The sequence below is a fragment of the Falco rusticolus genome, chromosome 8 (genome assembly GCF_015220075.1).
Source record: "Falco rusticolus isolate bFalRus1 chromosome 8, bFalRus1.pri, whole genome shotgun sequence".
In the NCBI taxonomy this organism is placed as follows: Eukaryota; Metazoa; Chordata; class Aves; order Falconiformes; family Falconidae; genus Falco; species Falco rusticolus.
In genome coordinates this window covers 59,102,120-59,122,613 of record NC_051194.1, presented here as the reverse complement: position 1 = coordinate 59,122,613, position 20,494 = coordinate 59,102,120, and the positions used below count along the sequence as shown (strand labels likewise).

At 50.4% G+C, this 20,494-nt stretch overlaps 1 long non-coding RNA gene across 1 annotated transcript; it reads left to right on the top strand.

Moving 5' to 3' along the window:
* The first annotated feature begins 3,336 nt into the window (after positions 1–3,336).
* LOC119152595 lies at positions 3,337–7,778 on the top strand. The gene is made up of 4 exons (XR_005105815.1): positions 3,337–3,970; positions 4,067–4,187; positions 4,847–5,066; positions 6,029–7,778. It is a non-coding gene; the product is annotated as an uncharacterized LOC119152595 (long non-coding RNA).
* Positions 7,779–20,494: the final 12,716 nt, after the last annotated feature.

Genomic DNA, 20,494 nt, shown 5'->3' with positions numbered 1-20,494 from the left:
CCTTATTTTTAATCTCCAGCATCACTGGACACAGTCCCTCTGGACGTACTGCCAAACCATTGAGTGCCTCCATCCTTGCACTCCAGGCACCCTCTTCCTGGAGGAAAGTGGGGAGCTTTGGTTTTATTCCATTTTTTACTCATGCCAAAGTCTATTTCATATCAGGTTTTCTGCATTGTTTGTTTTTTTTTTGTTTTGTTTTGTTTTGTTTTGTCCCACAAATGCCTCTGGGGCAGGTCAGAGCATCTCCCAAGTTGTTCTTCCATCCCTCTTTGTTGTGCCTTTGGAGCCTGCAAAATCCAAGGAAACCTCCATCGTTCAGTTTGAACATTACTCCCCAGTTGCGACTCAAATGGCAGGAGTGTTAGAGAATATTATTGATAAACAATAGATGTCTGGTGGAGACGCTGATTATTTTCCTGGTACAAAAGGCTGCTGCATCCTATGTGATAATTCCCCTTTCTTTTCCTCCTTGTTGGCTTTGTGGTTTTGTGATTTATTTGTGGGCTGGCAAGCATCCACAGCCCTGCAGGAAATGGATGTCTGCTATTGTGTTTAGGGGGGGCTATATAAACGTGTAATTTTCCTACTACATTAATTATAGACATTTCTCCCTCGCTGGACCAGCTCCATGCTTTCTCTGCCCTTTCGGTTTGGAGACAGAGCGTTCTCCCCACACCCCCAGCCCAAGCTGGGGGTATTTACAGGGAACCCTGACATCCTCAACTGAGCTGAGGGAAAGTTAAAGAGTGGGTCACTCCTGTTTGCCAGGTTGGCTGGGTCACAAACACTTCAGGAGGGAAAGTCACCGGCTTTTTTACCTGATGATAATAGCTCCAGAATAGCAGCATAGCCAGGTTTTCTCTGGCTATTCCTCCTGCTGACACGTTCCTCAAGAATGAAAGTGGTTTGCCCTAAGAAAACAACCATCTTGTTATGGAAAAGCAATTGTAGAGCAATTTACTTTGGAATAGCTATGCTACTTAATTCCTGACTCCTGGAGATAGACCCAGCTGAACCTGGAGCAAAGAAATGAAACCTGAGGCAAAATTCAGGGTGGTTGTATGAGGTTTTGTTCAAGAAAAGGCTGGAGAGGTCACACCGAGATACGCTGTCCTAGCCCTGTGCTTGTTTGGTTCTACTCTGTTGACCAGGTCTGGTCATACAGTCTTCACCCTGAATGGACTAAAAAAGTATCCCTTTTTGTTTCTTTCTTACAAAAATGTAACTAAAATGAGGATTTCCTCAGTGGAAAATCTGCACATGCAAAATGCCCTGCTCTGAAGAAGGCATTTTAAAAAGGGGTTTTGTCAAAATCCCTGTTTGGCTGAAGTGCAGGTGGTGTCCCCTGCAAGGCCACCACAGCGTTTGGTTAGATTCATAGCTTGTGCTTCCCATCCCACTGGACCCCTCTGGAGTTTCTCATGCAGGGTGCTGTCCCCTGTGATTGCATTTGGGACAGCAGGGGAGCCATGTGGCTGCAGATCTAGATGGGAAATAACCTGGCAAGGGAGCCCAGGCACAGAGGGAAATGGGGAAGCCACACTACAGCTTCGCAGGTCCTACCTTACAGCCTGCTGGACTCCAAAACCTGAATTTTCGGGCTGGTGTGATTCTTCTGTCCTTGGCGGCTGAACTGGCACGTGGTTGCTATTCACCTGATGTGTGACACCAAAGCTGCAATGCCTCTTTTGTGGGCTGAGCTGTGTTTGCCAGGTGCTCTGAAGAGGATTTGCTGTAGCTGGTCATTGTTTCAATGATTTATTGATCTCCCGTAGCTCATGAAATTCTCTCACATTACTTACACACTGGAGATGTGCACTGAGATGCTTAAAAAGCCCTTGACATAATGAGTTTTGGTTCATGGTGTCTCTTGCTTGCTTCTGACCCAGAAAGTGTTAAGGTCTCCTGAAGAAAAAACATCTTAGAAATATAAATGCACACAATGCAGATTGGGACAAGGAGAAGCAAACATCTGCTCTTATTTTAGAGGGCATGCCTGCCAATGAGAAGACTTGATAATGAATCATGTTCTTTCTTGAGCTGAAACTCCTGGAAATAAGAAACCTGGCCAAATTTGTACCAGAAGGTGCTGCATCTCTGAGTGGACCCTCCTTCAAGAGAGCAGTTCTGTTGAGTATCCTGGGGATCTCTGCAGATACACCTGTCATTGAAGGGGTTGTATAATTTCCAGCAGGCTGGACGTACCTGAGTGTCCTTTGGCTTGTAATGTGGGTTCTGCACAGACTCCTAATGAAACACAAGTCCTTGCTGTGATTTTTCTCAGTTTTTGCCTGCCAGAAGTGGGCATGTTCATCACACAGGGTATGTTGGCAAGTATAGAGCAGGTCGGATTTATTACAAGTACACAGGCTGTGCTGCCTGTGACTGTCCCCGAGTCTCCTACAGGGGCTTTGTAGCGCTGATGCATGTGGGGGATATGGGCACACTGAGTTTCCGAAAGCCGGAGACTAGGAGCCAAAAAGAAGAAAGTGGGGGTGGCCAAAGCAACAGGAGATGGCTCTGATTTACAATTGCTCTCCTTCGACACCCACACTGCACAGACCCCCAGGAGGGCAGTGAAAATTTGCTTCCTGCTTCTGCTGCTGGTGGCATATGGAGCCGCACTGGAGGGGATGCAGCGAGTCATGCTGGAGGGGAAGCAGGCAGAGCTCAGCTGCTTTCAGTTAGCTAGCAGCAGGACGAGGGAGCCGGGGTGTCTCGGGCGATGCTGCACAGGTGAGCCGGTGCTGGTGAGCCACCACTCATTGCTCCGTGAGAAATCCCGGACCGAGGCCGAGCCATTGGTTTGGTTCATTGCCATGGGACTGAGAAGGGAGAGGGCTGCGCACACCACATCCAGCCCGTGGGAGCGGAGGGACACATGCTGTAGCATCAGGGAGGTCTGCAAGGATAAGGCACAGACCTGAGCCAGCTCAGTGGCATGAAATCTGGAGGAAGGTGAGGAATTGTGATGCGTGGACATCCTGGGATGCAGCTTTCTGGGATTAGTTGTGTCAGCCGCCTGTCTGGAGGCATTGCCTGGGTGTGCTGGTGCCCTGGCCCTGCTGGGATGCATCTCCTTGGTCCCTTTGAATGTGCTGGCAACAAAGTTTCTTCCAGGGGTCCCAGCTAGGCATATGATGCAAATTCGGCCAGATTCACATCAAAATTAAGCAGCTTATTGTGTTTATTCTGTCTCATGCCTGTAAATCTTGAGCACTTTTCATTATGTCTCTTGCATTGACTCTCAGAGCACAACTGCCACACAGTCCATGTGTTGGCCAAATGCTTTATCAGTCTGGGTAGATGAAGCCTTGTGGGCTTGTGCAGGATTGTTATTACATACCTGTGGTTGATGTCAGCAGGTTGAGGCTGGGACAGTGCCATCAGAAGCTGTGTTTCCTTGATAAAGCACCCACCTGACTATGAGCATCGCTTGGGTGAGTCTGTACATGCAGCATCCAGAGAGTTGCTGTTACATACACATGTGGTCTGGCCTCACTGAGTGATGGAAATCCTCCTGGGGAGGGCAGAGTGCCCTCATGAAATATTTAGTTCATCTTTTTTGATAAAGACACCAGGAGGGAAAGGTCCCGGAAGGGGATACTGCAGTGCCCAGCATCAGAGGAACCAGGGCTTTTCTCTTCAACAGAAGTCAGCAAAAGAAATTTCCTCTACTTCCAACACAAAGGCATGGCTCATCTGTGTACTGGCCACTGATGAGGTGGGACACTGAAGAACCTTAAGCAACTAAGCTTTGTCCATGATACTTCTGCTGCTGCTGCCCTGTGGGGTGCCATTTGTGCCCAGCGCTGAGAACTGGCTGTGAGCAGTTGTTTGGGAGGGCTGCCAGAGGAACTCACTGGAGTGGGAATGAAGGGCTGGGAGTCAAGCTGAAGTCCCTTTAGGGGCTCATTTCTACTCATCAGGCCTCTGAGCACCGCCACTGGTTCCCCTTTCCCATAAGGTCAGTGAGATTTGGGTGAGGAGAGCAGTTTGGGCCATTGCCTGCTTGCCCACCCTTCCTGAGATGCTGTCGCTCAACCTTCCTTTTCATTTTCAGCAGCCGAAAGGCAGGAACGCGGGAGGCAAATTGCAGCACTTGCAGCAAGCACTTCGCGACATGCCCTGCGCATCCAAACACAATACAATTTTGCATCTGAGTACCAAAAGCTAAACAGCAGGTGAGACTGGGTTAACAGCCTGGGCATGGCAGTTTCTAAAGCAACGCCTGGGGAGCTCTAAACACAAACACCATTAGCAATAACAGGATCTGTGCACTTAACTCCCTGCCCTGCTCTAAAAGCACCAGCCTCCAGCAGCAAGCATTCTTCACTTTATCCTCTTGGTCCAGCTCAGTGCTTAGCAGCCAAGCCCAGCCCAAGGAGCTGGACCACCTGCCGCCACATGAACATTTGGTCTAAGTCTCATCCACATCCTTTGCCATTTTGCCAGTTTTGGAGAATATTCACCATTAAAGCCCTTCCTTTCACAGATCACAAAGCTATGGATTTATTTGTGCGCCGTAAGTGCCATGAATTTGCTGCCCTTGTCAATAACAAGGAGCGGCTGCTGTGCTGCTGATACAGCCATCAGTGTATGGCCTTCGGTGGCTGTAAGCTAAAGAAGGACCATCCGTCTGAACACTGGGCTCTGTAGGAGGAAAGGTTGCAGGGCAGGTGTGAATGTGGGCCAGATCTGAGAGAAAATACAGGAGGGCAAATGTGCTCTGCTTCCAGAGACCCAGGGAGGCTGCAGAAAGATGCTGAGCTGAAATTATAGCGGACAGCACAGGTGGTGGAGGGAGTCGGAGAAACATCCATTATTTATATACCCTCTGCAGTGAGCTCACGGCAAGTTGGGATTGGCCAGGAACTGGGTCAGGATGAAGTGGGATGAAGCAAACAAAACCTGAAGTCCTTGAGCGAGGCCCCCTGCCAAGCCCATGCCGATGCTCTCGCACTCTTTCCTGCTGAAGCACCCTCCAAGCCAGGTTCCCGGCAGCCACAGCCCTGTGGCAGGGCCAGCCTCTGCGAGCTGGATACGTCTGCAACCCCAGCTTGGTGAGTAGTATGGGAAGAGTGTTATTTATTGCACACTAACACACTCCGGGCACTTACCCGTTTAATGACTCACATAAACGTTTTCATCTTGTCCAGTTTTAGGTAACAGAATGGGTTGTTGCATTGATTGTGTCATGCCAGCGTATTTAGCAAGCCCAGAGGCAGAGGCACAATTGATGGAGGGGAGAAGTGCTCCCTCACCACGAGCCAAAGGGGTTGATGTTGATGTGTCCACTGTGGGTGGGAGATGCAATGAGTCAAGAGAGCCCCTGTTGCCTGCTGGCATTCACCCCTCAGTCTCCCTGCATGCCCAGTGGGGAAAGTGGATTCATGCATTTGGCAAGGTCTGGTGCTGAAGTGTGCAGAGAGAAGGGGTTTAGCTTTACATGATGAATTGGTGTGTAAGCCCACAGAGAGGGCCTGTGGGCTTGGCATGACATTGGCTAGCTGTCCAACAAGGCAAGTGGTGCTCCTGATGAGCATTTAATCATGTTGCATTTTCTCAGGGAAAGCAATGATCTTCAACCATGAGGTCTGAAGATGATGATCTGAAGGTCTGAGGTCCATCAGGTTTGTTCTACCAGGTCTTAGGAAGGGCTAACTGTCCCTGGGGTTCACCTTCAGGCTGCATCTGTGCACGTGACATGGTTCAGTCACTTAAACCCTGCATAATAAGCTATGCTTGCAGAAACAACAGCCACATCTGTACTTGTAAAAGCATGACATTGGTGGATGCATGCTTGCTAGGCACCGTGAGCTGCCTTGAGTGTCTGCAGCTAACAGCGTAAGGTTTGGGCTATAGTGTAACTCAGATTGTAAACCAAGTGACATCATCTTCAATGCTATTTCAGCCTGCAGTAAAATTATTTATTGGTTTCAGAACATATGAGCCTCTGGTCCCCAGACAGGCAGATTTGTCCATGGAGATCTCAAGGTATCTTAAGCTCCCTTTTTCTATACAGATGCCTAAATGTGTCCATTTCAAGATCCTGCTTTGAAACGTACTGAGAAAACTCCAAATACTACAGTCAACAGGAAGAACTTATGAAATGCAAAAGTAGCAGAAAACTGAGGCAGAGCACACGCTAAGCGTTGGGGAAGTACTGGCTGCAAACCACTGCAGGTAATCCCACAAACGCACAACTTGGGATTTCTTCGTTTTCTTAGAGGCTACAGGTATCAGCCATGACATAGGGAAAATACTGCATTGGATTGACTTAGGATCCCATCAGGTCTGGCAGTCTGTTTTTTCTTAAGGGGGAAAAAAATGAACACTCACACACACTGCTACAACAACGTGAAGTATTTTCCTCTTCAAGGGCCTTTCCTCGCTATCCAATGTCTTCCTTTAAAGAATGGTGCAGAAGTCAAGCAGAGCTGTGCATCATCCAGAAAGCACGCAGCACTCAGCCACAGCGCTCAAGGATTCCTAGAAGCCAGTGCTGCATGGGGAGAGCTAAACCAGGGGATGTTTTAAGTGGGATGCAGCAAGCAGCAAGCGTGCAGCTGGTCCTCCCATTCGGGGAAGTGGGGCTTGGAAACAACACTGGGGGTTTGCAATCTGGCAACGCGTGCGTCTTCCACTTGGAGCAAGAAATGTCAAGGAGAATTAGTGAGATGACTGGAGACTTAGACTGCAATAGGAAGCAACTGCTGTTCATAAGCAGGCTGTGACTGCTCAGCCTTGCTAATCAGATTTCAGAAGATGCTCAGCTGGCTCATGCTGTAGGGTGCTCATTGCATGTTTTGCTAACAATGCTGTGCTGAGGGGGGTGTCCATATTTCAGGGAATATGGGGGAGCCTGATTTAATGCCCATAAGTGCTGGTTTTCTCAGCGGAGGGGGAAAAGGCCATTTGGAAACCTGTATATGCGGGGCATGGCTCTGATACCCGCTCTGTAAGTCATTTAGAGCAAGCAAGGCGGGACCAGATGCTCCTCTGAGCACCAGCTGTGAGCACCGAGCTTACCAAAACCCAGCCTTATCCAAACAGATCTGCTGGCTGGGGGTGACCCGACAACCTGCCCAATTTCCTGGGCGGCTAGAACCTGTCCCCATGCCCAGCGCACGGTGGCTTGGTCATGCTGGGCCTCGGCATGTCAGCGCCAGGAGGAAAAGCAGCCACATCCAGCTCCGGCATGCCAGCTTCATTGCTGCTCGGCTGGTGCAGCCTGCTTCAGTCCTCTCCCACTGAAGCACACTTTTGAGCCGAGGCACTAGAGAGTACGGATCAATGTTTGAGCCAAGGGAAATGGGGATCCTTTGCACTGGATCAAGGTTTTAATTAGTACAGGATTTTGTGATTTTGCATGATTTGCTTGATACCAGTTCCCGCGAAGAACGAAAGTTTACTTCCATTTCCCAGTGCTCTATAAAAGCAGCTTCCGTTAGCGCAGCCTGTGCTCTCAACTGTGCTGTATATGGCGTTTCTATTTTTAGAAACCAGGGTTGCCATGACAACCCAGTGTATTTTTTGTTAAATATAGCAGCTGTTGCAGAGAACTCTTGTCCTTCTGGATGTAAAGGCTGTGTTTTTGCCCTCTGACAGAGCTTAGGGTATTAAATGCAGATGAGAAAGGATGATTAAATAAGTGGAAGCCCAGAAGAAACCATGGATCTGTAATTACACAGAGAGGTTTTGAATGAAGCCGTGTGTGTCTGCTGCTTCAGAAGCAGCCCTTCTGCATTAGAAATGATGTAGGGACAGGGATGTGGAGCTTTTTGGTGTGGGCTGTGGGGTCCATGGGACCACCCATCCCCTCTTTCTCTAGCCAGCTGGGATGCTTGCTTGCCGGCTGCCCAGCCTGCCTGTCTTTTGCCTGTTCTGGTCACTGCCCCTTCCAGGAGACAGGCTGGTCCTGGCTGTGCTCACCAGAACTTGTCCCATCTGGGAGGAGACATGGGGGTGCCAAATAGGTCTTGCTATCAGAGGGTCCCTGTGGGAAGGAAGGAGCCTGTTTTGGGAGAAGCAAGTTTTATCTCCTACGCACACTTAAGGAGCTTGAAGAAGAGGGTAGTGTTGCAGGGTTAGGGTCTGGAGCTGCATCTCCTGTCCTGCGATGGAGACCTCGCTGGAAGAAGTGCCAATACATGGACATAGGTCCCATCTCCGGGGCTGGCCCAGGGGTGCAGCATAAGAGCACTGCTGAACCACACTGCACCCCAAAGCAGTAATGTGCCCAGGCTTTGGTGTTTGATGGGAAATGAACTGAGTCTGTTTCTTTAAAAAAAAAAAGTCTTTGGCTTTGACACTTCTTTACTGGATCCCTGTATGGTGCAAGCACATCCCCTCAAAGGGCTGTTTTTTATCTCCTGGGAGGAGGGAGAAGAGGGAGTTCTCATTCTGCCAGGTTCATTTTGTGGTTGGCACTTTGCCTTCCTGTTTCAGTAGGAGCTTCCAAATTCAGCGAGCTCGAAGGGGCACTTGCTAGTCTCTGTCAGCCACACTCACTGCTTGCATTTCCATTTCAGTCCACGTTGTGCCTGATAGCTCTGCGCACAGGGTGGGGAGCACTATCGCTTGGGCCAAGGGCAATATGTCAGCTGGGAGATGGAGATCTTTTTTTAATTAACTGGTCTTTGCCTCATTCAATTAAAAAGGAAAGCTAGTGAACAGTAGATACACTGCAGGGCTTAGGGTCTTTGAAAGTTTCTTTAAAAAGTGGATGTAACACAAACAAATAAAGAACCAGAGTTAAACCAGCTTGATTTTAAAGTATCCATGGAGGTCACTGTGACCAAGGCTCTGAACAGGAATAACATAGCTCTGGGATTCTTATCTGTTCCCTGAGCTATCGTGAGTGGCATCTATTGCTGGGGATGTTATTGCTTTTCTGAATTTAATAGCATAAACGTTGCTTATGCAAGCAGAATGCTGCAGGGGAAGGGGTCTCCTCTCGCACACTGCAGAGCCGCCTCTGCGGACACTGGGTGCTTGAGTTCGTGCCGCTGCCTGTTCCCTGCAGCCTCCAGGCACTTCACCCCACATTTGGTCTGGCTCTTTCACCAGCTGTGCAAGGGGATTTTGAGGGGTGGGGGATTTTGAAGAGTCAGGGATTTAGGAGGCAGTAGGCCGGAGTCAGATGCCGGCTATGCTACCAGTTGCCGGCTGGAGTCTGTCCTGGTCCCTCTGCAGAGCTGGAGCCTGTTCCCACATGTGCTATAGCATCTTTCTCTAGCTGAGGGCATAAATACAGGGGTCACCCCTAAGGAAAGCACTGCCTGTAATAAAGGAAAGAAAGGCTGCCACATCAGATTTGAAGACTTCCACGCATCCTTCAGGAAATATGTTGTCAGACATTTCTGGCCCAGAAAATGCAGCCTGAAGCTGAGAGGGAGGTTTGGGGCAACCGTTTTAGATGCTGCTTTGGTTTTAATCCAGCACAAGGCAAAGGGAGGACTGTGGAGTGGGCACAGTTACAAAAAGATGGCTGCACCATGGCTGGCAGGACCAGGTGTATTTGATGTTCCCTCTCCCCACTCTGGCTTTACTTAGTTGTGTCCCTGAATGCGCACATCTTTAAAGGTGGTGTCAGGCCCCAGGTAACACCAGGCAGCTTTGCTGAACCCCAGTCCCAGACGGTTGGACCTAAAGGACTTCAAGCAAAAGTCATCTCCCTCAGGGTGCTCACTGGAGCGGCCTTGTCTGACAGCCAGGTCAAAGACCACTCAGGGACTGAGGACAAAGCTTCCTTGTGGTCTGTCACCACACTTCCCCCAAGGTCAGTTCCCCAGGACTTCACATCAAAGTGCATCTTCCTGTTGCACTTTTACGGGCTCCTTGTAGGAGGTGCCCTTGGCTTGTGACTAATCCCTGGTCTAGTGGGGATGGTGTCCTCCCATTCCTCCCGGGAAGCACTGGTGCCCCTGAGATAGAAGAACTGCTGCCAGGGTGCAGGGTTGTGGAAAGAGCAGACATCGGTGGTACAGGGGAGAAATAAGGCCAATGCCATACAATAGGATCCCAGCAGTGTGAGGAGCTCAGGCAAAGCTGCCAGCCAGCGATGCCGCATGTTTTGTCCTCAGAGCTACTTCCCTGTCACGATACTTCCCGCAGGGTTAGGTATAGTGCTGTGTGCCAGCCGCTAATCCTGCTGGGTTGCTGTGGGGCCAGGATGCTGGGGTGCAGGTCACAGGCTCCATCCTGTCTCCTCAGTGGGTGCACATGCTCAGCTGGTCCTGCCCGTGGGGCACCAGTCAACTGACTGGCTCCGTTCTGCAAATAAACCTTCTTCTGCTGGTGCAAGAGGCAGTGTTTCCCCTGAAATGCATATTTACTAAAACTTCTGCCTTTACTTATCTGTCCACTTCCCTGTGTATTCAGCGATTGTCCGGGTGTTTATAATCCCCGCTTTCCCCCCATTGATTTATAAGCTCATTGTAATCTCTCCATTGTGTCGCTTCCCCCTCCAGGCAGCGTGGAGCAGGCAGCAGTCCTGGGTGGTTTTTCCTTTCGCCCTGCGTGCTGGCTGGTCCATCCCTCAGCCATTTGCAGTAATTTGTATGAGGAAGGACTATGGCAGCAGCAAGCTTCAGCTGCAGACCATCACCCACAGTATCAAATATTGATGAAGCTGTGTTTTCTCCCAGCGAGGATGCACTTGAAGGCAGTGAAATTTCCCCAGCAGTGATAGGGGCTGCTGTGAAGGATGAAATGCTTTTCAGCTGCTCAGGACATGGGTAGGGCTCTCAGCTGTGCCTCTGAAATATAAGCACACCACTCCCTTCTTGGGGTTAGGGATTTGTTTGCAGTTTTTTTATTGAAGTCACTTACATGTTTGGTTTCTTAATAGTCTTTTGAGATAGGAAGGATTTATTTATTGCATCTCTCCTTGATTTCTCATCCTTGGACTGTGGAACTTGTGGTCCGGGTGGCCATCATATCTGAAGCTTTGGTGAGAAGGTGCGGCTGCTAGGAGCATGCCTGTGAGTCCCTGCCAGGGGAGAGCGGTGAGTGTCTGGCTCAGCAGCAATCTGTGAAACCTCTTCTTGTGGGCTGTTTTTCTCACCTGCTCTTTCTTACAGCTTTGTGCAATGCTTCTCCTGCACCTTCCCTCTGTCTCGCAGTGGGGTTGCCTTTGCACCCTGGTTCTGAGGCAGCTGCAGGTCCATCCAGACCTGAAGCACTGAACTGTACCCAGCACTGAAGGCTGTAGACATCCATAAAGCTCATCCCTGAGGCTGAAGAGGGGAGCTTTGAGCACCCAGTGTATCAGAGAGATGCATGAGCACCTGCTCTGAGCCTGGGGAGAAAGAAGAGGTACTGAGGGTTACGTTCCCCCAAGCAGAGGTAAGAGGAGACAGGCTTCTCAAAACCTCTAGAAATGTGGCCCAAACTCCCTTGTCATCAGGCCTGTACCTAATTGGGAAGGACCTTTTGAACATGTAGGGAGGCTGCTGTTCCTGCCTGGCATCCCTGCTGGATGCTGGGACCCCGCTGGGCTGGCTGTTGTGTGCCAGCTCTGTGGGTCGTCTTGTCACTGTCCTGCTGCCTGGAAAGGCTCTTTTGGCTTGTACAAAATAAAATGGGGTATCCTTTAGCGCACAAGAGCTACTGCAAGGGCAGGGGTGCGCTGGAGGTGTGTGTGTGTTGAGTGTTTTCCACATGAGGGTTTTTTTTTGGAGGGAACACAGGAATATCGGAGAGATTCTTGTTTTTTGTTTTTCCCCTAAAAGCAGACAGTTCTTCTCTCTCCTTTCCAAGCTCAGTGCTGCATCAGTACTCGGTGTATTTGCCAGGCCAGCCTCAGCAGCCTCTCCAGCAGTAGCATGGGTTTGGGCCATTTGGGGAAATTCTCTGAGAGAAGTCTCAATGGTAGTGTTCATTTAAGGGGAAAGTCCAAACCTTCTGTGTGAGTTTCTGAGCACTGAGGGAAAAGGGAGCAAGTCCTCAGGATGAAGGCGCAGTAAGGAGAAAACAGCTCAGTCTCTTGTTCTAGTTCCTCAGATGATTCCCTGCCTCTCACAAACCTGCCCTGCACATCACTTCTGCCCCGGACTGATTTTTCCCATGGCTCTGTGTCTGCTGGCATGTGGGGTGTGAACTGGGGGTCAGATGAGGATGGGAGACCAGCTTGCACCAGGTGTTTTGGGTTTCTTCCACACTCCCTCCAGGCTGAGCACCTACAGTGGCTCACACTGCCTGGAGGGGTGACTGAGCACCAAAGTGGCAATGACCTGTCTCCCTGGGACATGTGGAAGCACTGCAAGGTCTAAGGTGGCTGCTAAATGCTGAGTTGTTTGGAGATCCTGGGCTCAGCTGATCCTGTTGCCAAAACCTTGGCCTGAGTGGAGGATGCAGAGGAGAGCATCCTTGCTACAGCAAGAGGGTTGGCTCAGCAAGACCCTTGCAGGCTACCTGCCAGGCTACTGTCTGACTTGCTTCTGGTGAGAAAGAGCATCTTCACTTGTTTCTGGCACGGGCAAGTGTCTGTAGCCTGTAGCAGCCTCAAGTGGGCTCAGGTTAAGCTCCCCGCTTGAACTACAGGATTTCCAGTTAGTCCTTAGTAAAGGCAAGAAGCTTTCCAAGGAAGAGATTCAGAGAAGTAAGCCTCGCAGCCTGGGAGTGAGACCTGGCTGCTTTAAGACTTCTGTCACTGGCTTTGTTCCCCTTTCCAATTTGTGAGAAAGCCCACGGAGAAGACCTCCCCGAAGAGCAGGATGAACAACGAGTTACAATCTGCTTTGCCCACAAACTATAAAGCAGCCAAGGTTTCCACCCTACCCATAGGAATGTGAGCTGTTTGAGTAACACTTGTGTCTGAACCGAAGCTGTGAGGAGGTGAGGAAGCAGCAGGCTGAGTTTGCTGGAGGCTTGTAACCCTGTTTGCTTTTAACCCAGCCGAAAACCCAGGCACGTGAGGAGACACTGTAATCGGTTGTGCTGGTGTCTCCAGCTTATGTAGATTTTTAATTTTGTGTTGTTGTTTGTTTGTTTGTTTAGTCTTAGCCTCCCCAAACCCCTTAGCTCAGTACCTTCTAGGAGGAGTTCAGGAAAACTGTTTTGTCCTTTGCTGTGACCTCCCCATGTCCCCTGGCACAGGGCTACACCCCTAGCAGCCACAGGGTCTCTGCCCCTCTTGCAAGAAATGGGAGGCCAGAACAGATGAGGTGAAGGTGAGGATCCTCTGGTGAGGCTGTGGCTGTGTCCAGGGCTGTGTGGAAATTGCTGCTGGAGCTTCATTCTCTTTGATATGTTCTTGGATGTGCAGCATGCAGATTTTCACCTTCTTGAATTTCACCCTGAGCCTTGCGTTTGTCCAAACAGGAAAGCCTGCCCTGAAATCCAGACATGACCACACAAGACAGCTAACGTTTGTCTTGCTCGTGTTACAGGTCTCCTCAGGCAAACAGCCCTGCCACCTCAGAAAGTGTGGGGGGCACTGGGGAGACAGATGCCAAAACCTCTCCTCCTCCAATTCAGTGATTCTCAAAAGCAGCTGCATCTCTGGAGGAGAAGCAGGAACAGCTGGAGCAAAAGAAAGGCCAAATGAGATGATGCCATTAGGATTATTTCATCTCCCTCTTGAATGGGAGCCCAGAGCAGTCCCTTTGTCAGTGAAATCCTCCTGTGTGGGGCTGTTACACCATCACAGGGCAGGGGCCACAAACACGTGCAAGTCCTGGGGAGCTTCACACTCTGGGAAGGACAAGATGTCCCAGAGAACTGGCCACAGGGGACTTTTTTCCGTGCCTGAGCTATCAGTCATGAGGAGCACTGGAGGAAGCTGTGCTGAAATGGACAATAAACCCAGGATGCATTGGACACACAAAAAATTTGGCACAGGGTAGGTGGTGCCCCAGGATAGCCTGTTGGGAAGGTTAGCTCAACGATGTCTTATGTGAATAACGGCATCTCTCTTCCCTGCAGGAAAAGTTTTCCATGTTCAAACCAAAACCTTTTTTATTGTTTGTTTTGGGGTTTTCTGGTGTTTGTTTCTTGGTTTGTGGGTTTTGTTTGTTCTACCAGCCCCTGTAAATGAATGCCATGATACAGGTCTGCCTTTTCAGGGAGGGAGATCTGGCACAGATGTGATGACATCTTCCTTTCTGTTTTCTAACGGGCTCATTCTTGCTGCATCCTAACTCTAGTGCTGTTTACGTCTTTGTTGACTCCATCCACAGTATGCGAGTGCCTGTAAAGGGCTTGGAAGAGGAAAGCATTAGGTAGAGGTAATTGTTAATGGTAATAAGAATAACTGTGAGAGGCACCCTACTCGAGCTGCATTATAAAGACACTCGGAAACCACCCACCCTCACAAAAGTACCCTCTTTGCTTGCTCTTTCATTCTCCCGCATAACAATCACTTATTTCACTTCATATTTTTCTTTCTCTTCCCTGGAATTTGGATCAAGTGCCCATTTCTGTGGTCATGATATGCCTCTTCCATATCTTCCTCCTACGTTGTCACGCCTAAAGACAAAGGGGGGGAATAATAATTCTCTTAATCCCTTGTGACCCCTCTGATGCCACTGACTATGTCCTCTGATCCAAAAGGCACGCAAAGCAGTAGCGTAGATGCAGAGTTCAGCTCCAATGGCTGGAGACAGTTGCAGTGAGGAAAAAAGATCCCCCTGCCTCTTCTGCCCTAGGTCCTGGGAAGCTTCCCAGTTTCCCTGACACCAAAGCCTCCCCTTTACAAGGTTTCAGTATCTGGTGCTGTTAACCCCACTGATCCCAGGTGGATCAGATGGAGGGGTTCTGCCAGGGATGCGTTTCTCCCTCATGCAGAGGGTGGCTTGCAGTGCTTCCCACATCATCCTGCCAGCATTCTTGCAGCAGACTGGCTCTCTCTACTAGAGGACACTTGTCCTTAGCACCCCCAGCTCAATCTGCAGGTGGCAGAAAGCCTCTGCAAAAGCCAGGGGCTGTGTGAGAAGCCCACCTCTGTTTAGGCAGTGGGATGGACCCCAACTGGGCCAAGTGCTGAGTGCAGTTCCTCTGCTGGCTGGTGCCAAGTTGCCTTCAGAAAGTTCACCTTGACTACCAAAAAGCTGACTTCACAGGTATGCTGCATTTTTCAGGTGGGCAGTCCCTGCTGTGTCCCATGTTTAAGAGCTGCTTTATAAAACAGTCATTTCTGTCACTCTTTGAAGCCAGGGGTTCTGCTGCAGCTGTCCTGCGTGTGCACAGGGGTGGCTGCTTAAAAGCCTGTCCTGCTGTCATCCCTGCATACCCCGTCCATGGGGGACATGGGGAGCGCTCAGCAAACACGCTGCCTTCCAGCACGCAGCAAGCCCTGCACCCAGACAGTCTGCAGCTGAGAAGCCTCGTGCAGTGTGGGATCTAAACTAATACGTGATCAGTTTCATTTCTGGCAGCACTGGGTAAAAAAAGAGCCTGCAAAATCTACAAATCAGCTATCTCTCAAATTGTGTGGGATTAAGGAAAAGGTGCAGAATAGAAATGATTTCCATGGGGGAAAGCATATAATTTCATTTGCCCAGGAAAATAATATACTCCCTTCATGTGTGTCTTCCAGAGACTTTAAAAAGAATTAAATGAGGGGTCAGAGGATGCAATTATGAGTGCGGTTCCTCTGGGGGCAAAGCGGGTGGAAGAAATTTCCCTCCTCCCCTGTGCCCTGGAGGTTTGTACTTGCCCTAATGCTGCAGTTCACTGCCTCTGTAGTCATGCTGGTAACTACTTGTCTCCTGCACTGTAGCCCCCAAAAACGTACATACACAATGAAACACTGGAATAAGCCAAATACCAAAATCTGGCAAGTAACTGTTTATTATTAACTTTTAAAACCAGATCCCACCCAATATGGGATGCTCTCTGGGGGTGGTGGTGTGGTGTGTGTGTGTGTGTAGAACGTTTTAATCCAGCTTTGCTACCAAAAAAAAATGTCCCCACACTTGGTGTCAGCCAGGAATTGGTAATTTGACAGTGAGTCTACGGTGGCAGCCCCAGCATGGGGCAAGAGCAAAGCCCAACACTCACCGTGCTGAGGGCTGGCTTTGCTGTCACCCCCCTTGTGTCCTGGGGAGCCCAGTGATGGCTGGGGGGTGCGTGTTGTGCCCCAGCTCCAGGTAGCTGGTGGGATCTGTGTAGTCAGTGCAGCCTTCATCAGGCATCATCAGTGGGACCTCCATCCAGCATGGTTGGTGGGACTTCTGTGCAGCGTGGCTGTGGGGCATGCATTGCAGCCCGCAACCCCTCCCCACCCCCCACCCCCATGCTGCAAAAGGGAGATGAGGATGGCAAGGCTCTCTGAGGGCCTTTGATGCGCTCTCATTAGCTGGTGGGCTCAGGCTGTACAATATTGCAACAGCCTCTGATCTCACCACAATGCTAATTTAAGACAGAAACTAAACCTTTTTATTCTCCCTCTGCTGAAACATGAAGCAAAAATCAACAGCAGGCCTTCTTCTGTCAGCTGCAATCCCATCAGTATCCGTGGGGCAGGGGGAAGGGGGACAGCAGTGGGGCTGGGTGGTAGAGGAGATGGATGGGTGCCACTTCGCAGCCTGCGCGTGCCGAGGCAGCTAATAAAAGCCAACCCTTGGCAGCATTGGTTGTATTTTAAAAAGACCATCTGCTCCCACCAGCCAGCAGACCAGTCACTCCGGCAGAGTGTGGCCAGCCATAAAATGGGAGCTGGCAGGGACTGCCCCAGTGGGACCGCATCCACTGGGCAGACCACAAAACCACTGCGTGGCGAGGGAGCTGCCACCCAAGGTCCCAGCTCTGCACTGTCCTGAAGGTATCTTTTTTTTATCAGCTGGAGCCATTTGATGTGAATTTCTCTAGCGCCTTCACTCAATTGTCACATGGAAATCGGGTCTATTAAGCAGCTCTGGGCTGCAGCCAGTGCACTATCCATTATGGGAAACTTTCATCCAATTATTATTATTATACCTCCCGCTTCTGCCATAAATAACATTGGAGGCTTCTTCTGGGTCTCTTGTTAGAGCGGGATGGGTGTGAAGAATTGCCCAGAATTGCACTGGTGAGCCCAGCACTGCTGTGCTCCTCTTCTGCCTGGGACAGCAGTAGATCAGGATGATGATGGGTGGCAGTGCGATCTTCCTGGGCGGTGGCAGGAGCAAAGACCACGAGCAGCTGAGCGAGGGGAGGCGTTGCTTCTTGAGCTGGGGGTTTGCAGATTGACGCTGCCAAGCCTCAGCCAGTGGTGTGGCTTGGAGAGTGGTTCAACCCAGAGGACAGCTGAGCAGCAAAAGGGGTCGGGGTCTGACCTCTTCTCCCCGCCAGCCTGCGTGGACAGACGAATGTTCCTGGCACTCCTCTGGGATGTTTCTCACCTTGTTTTGCGTTGATACAGGGAATGGATTGCTTTGGCATTTTTAATTGTGTTGTCTCAAAATTGATGGCAAATCTCTGTGAGCTCTGAAGTGAGTGGTAGTGAGAATCCTGCCTCTTTGGGGACCCCCTGCCCATGTTGCTCGTGGAAGGAGGCTCTCTGTGTGTTTGTGCTAGCTCCTAGACACCCCAAATCCCCCAAACCAAGCCTTGCTGCCTGGAAACCACTTGATTGTGCTGAAGGCATCCTGCCTGCTCTGGGCCATCTGTAGCCAGCCATGCCGCTGCTTCTGCTTGAGGTTTTCTACCTTCTATCTCCACTCACATCCCTTCCTCTCATTTGCTTCCCGTAGGTGGTGCAGAGAACAGCCCGCTCTTGGAACAGCAGCACTAGTTCACGGGCACCGCATGGCAGGTGTAGTCCCAGCTACAAACAGGGACCAGCCAGCTGCAGCCACCCTGGAGATCTTTGGTCAGATAGCAAGCTGCACATCTCCGGCGAGGGCCCTGCAGCTTCCTGATGCTCCCCACATCCTGGAAATGACATGCCCATGCGTGCCCTCCCTCACTGTCACCCGTGTTTTCTCGTGTTTTCTTGCGTGCAACCCCTCCGTCCCTGATTGCACACATGCTCCAGCACTGCCAGCCCCAGGGACTTTTGCTTGTAAGGTGCCAAAACTCTGTTGTCTTGTTTGAAGAGCTGGAGGGGGAAAGTCCAGCCATCCAGTGGATGCTGCAATGAGATAGCGCATCTATCTGTAATTGTCACTTAAACTAATTAAATTACCAGACCCAAGGAGTTTTGAAAGGGTCGTTTGGAGACTCCTGCCCTGCTTTCTCCCAAGCATGTGTGTAGGGGGGCAGGTAGCCCTGCTGCTTCCAGCCACAGGCTTTCTTGCAGCCTCCTCTGGAGCTGCTGATGGTATCTCATGTCAGAGGCAGAAGATGCAAGGCCTGTCTAATCTGCTCTGGCAATTCCCTCATCTCTAAGCATCATTTCCCCTCTTCTTCTAGAAAACAAGCATGTTTAGCGTTACACAGTTTCGGCATCTGAGTTGCCTGACAGCTTTAGAAGGGAGTAAACATTCATCCTGCTGACATGGCAATAAAACCGGTGCATCTGGAAGAGAGGAGTCAGCAGCAGATGTGCCCCTGCAAACTGCTCGCTGTGATGAATGCTCTTCCCAGATACTGCTAATCCCTTTTCTCTTGCTCCTAGGCCTCCTTAATTGTGCTCCCTGTGATTAAATAACTCTTTGAAGATATCACTAGAAGTTATTTCTTCCACGTGGGAATGTCGCTTGCCAGGTTCGTAGTCTTTAGCTCTGGGCATACAGAGCCTGTTTTGTAGGGGAGCTGGGGAAAGCAGTGTCCAGGCTGCTCTGGTGACCCCAAAGTGCTCTGGGGAGAAGCCTCTGCCAGAAGGTCAGGACCAGCCAGCTGGCCGAAAGGGTTGGTGGGCTTGGTGGAGATGCACCCGGATGCCCTGCATGAACCCAGGGATGACGAATTCCCAGGAAGCTGCAGCTTCCCCAGTGGTGCTTCCTCCCCTAGACATCTGGGAAGGGCAAAGTCCATGTGTTTGGGGAGGAGAGGGGCACCGTGCGGGGGTGATGTATTAAATAGGGCCATCCTTCTGTGGGCAGAGGAGAGATGGGTGCTGGTTTCCAGCCTCCGCAGGCTTCCCTGCAAGCACGGCACCCCAAGCCTGTTTTTTCGAAGGATGCTAAAGGCTTGGTCTGGGACACAAAAGCCCAGCAGGGCTTCAAGAGTGTTTGAGGGGCTTTGCCAAAATGCAGATCAGGAGGGAAATTATTTTATGGGTGCTTACACCCAGGAAAAACAACAGACACGGGCATTTTCTGCAGGACGGGGCCTAATGTGGCAGGGAGCTGGCAGTGCTCCATCTTCTGCCCACCATGCTCCTGACTGCCCCCCGGGCAGGATCCCAGCCCCGTGGTGGCACAGCCTGCCCCGTCACTGCCCACCCTGGAGCTTGTGCCTGGCTTCCCTAGGGCAGAGGCGGCAGGTCCCTGTAGATAGAGGCAAGCGATTGCCTGAATATTCATGTATCGGCAGGCAAGCTACAGCAGGCCCTTGTTACAAACTGCTACCCAAACTGCTTACATCCATAAATGAGGGAAATAAATAAACAGATGCTTGTTAATTGACTTAATTACCCACCAGCAAACAGGAGACCGGGAGCACATCAATAAAAAATGTTTTAAAAAGCAACTCATAGTAATTCTTTTCCATATGCAAACCACGCTGGTCTCTTCTGTCTACAATAGACTCCCCAAAGACAAGAAATGGATTTTCATTACGTGGAAAGGAGAGATCAGAGTCTGAAAATTAGGGTTGTGGCCCCAAATGAGTCCTAAATTTATGCCCTCTTCCCAAAACCCGGGCTCTTTGAAACCCAGGCTGGGCCAGTATTTAACATAGCAACCCTCCTTGAGCAAGAGAAATCCTTGAGCAGCTGAGGTAATCCTTGTTTTCCAGCGAAGAGCTGGCATGAAGGAGAAGGAGGCAGGGCTGGGGAACTCTTAAAGGTTTTTCTATTGTTTATTATTTTTCCCCCCCAGAAAACGTTTGAGCAAAAGGGAAATGGAAGAATTGAAGACCCATTCCCCTCACTGTCACGCAGCCAACTCCAACCTGAGAGCACGGGATAACTCTGATGTGCTCCTGGTGGGGCTGGTGCTTGGAATGAATACCCACAGCCAAGCAGTGAGGTAGTGGGCTGGGATGGATAGATAAGAAGTGCTGCCCAAGCTGGAGGTCTGGGGACAGACGCTTGATCTTTTGTCCCAGAGTGGATGCAGAGGGTCCTGTGCAGACCCTGGAGCAACCCTGCTGAGCATGGGAGGGGGGATCTGCCCCACAGCTCTGGATGGACAGCCCTGTCCCACCCTCTGGCTTTTTGCATGCCCCTTCCTGGCAGCCCGTAACCTCCCATGGGGAATTTCTGTTGGAGTCCATCCCAATGAAACCCAGACCACTATGTGGTCTGTTGACCCAAGCTGCAGAAGCTGTCATCTCCTGTGACTTCACTTGATCACAACACCAAAAATCCCCAACCCTGCAAAAATAGCCATGCCAAGCTCCAAAGTCTGCAATAACTTGAGTTTTAAACTATTTTTTTTTTCCACTTTCTAGAAGT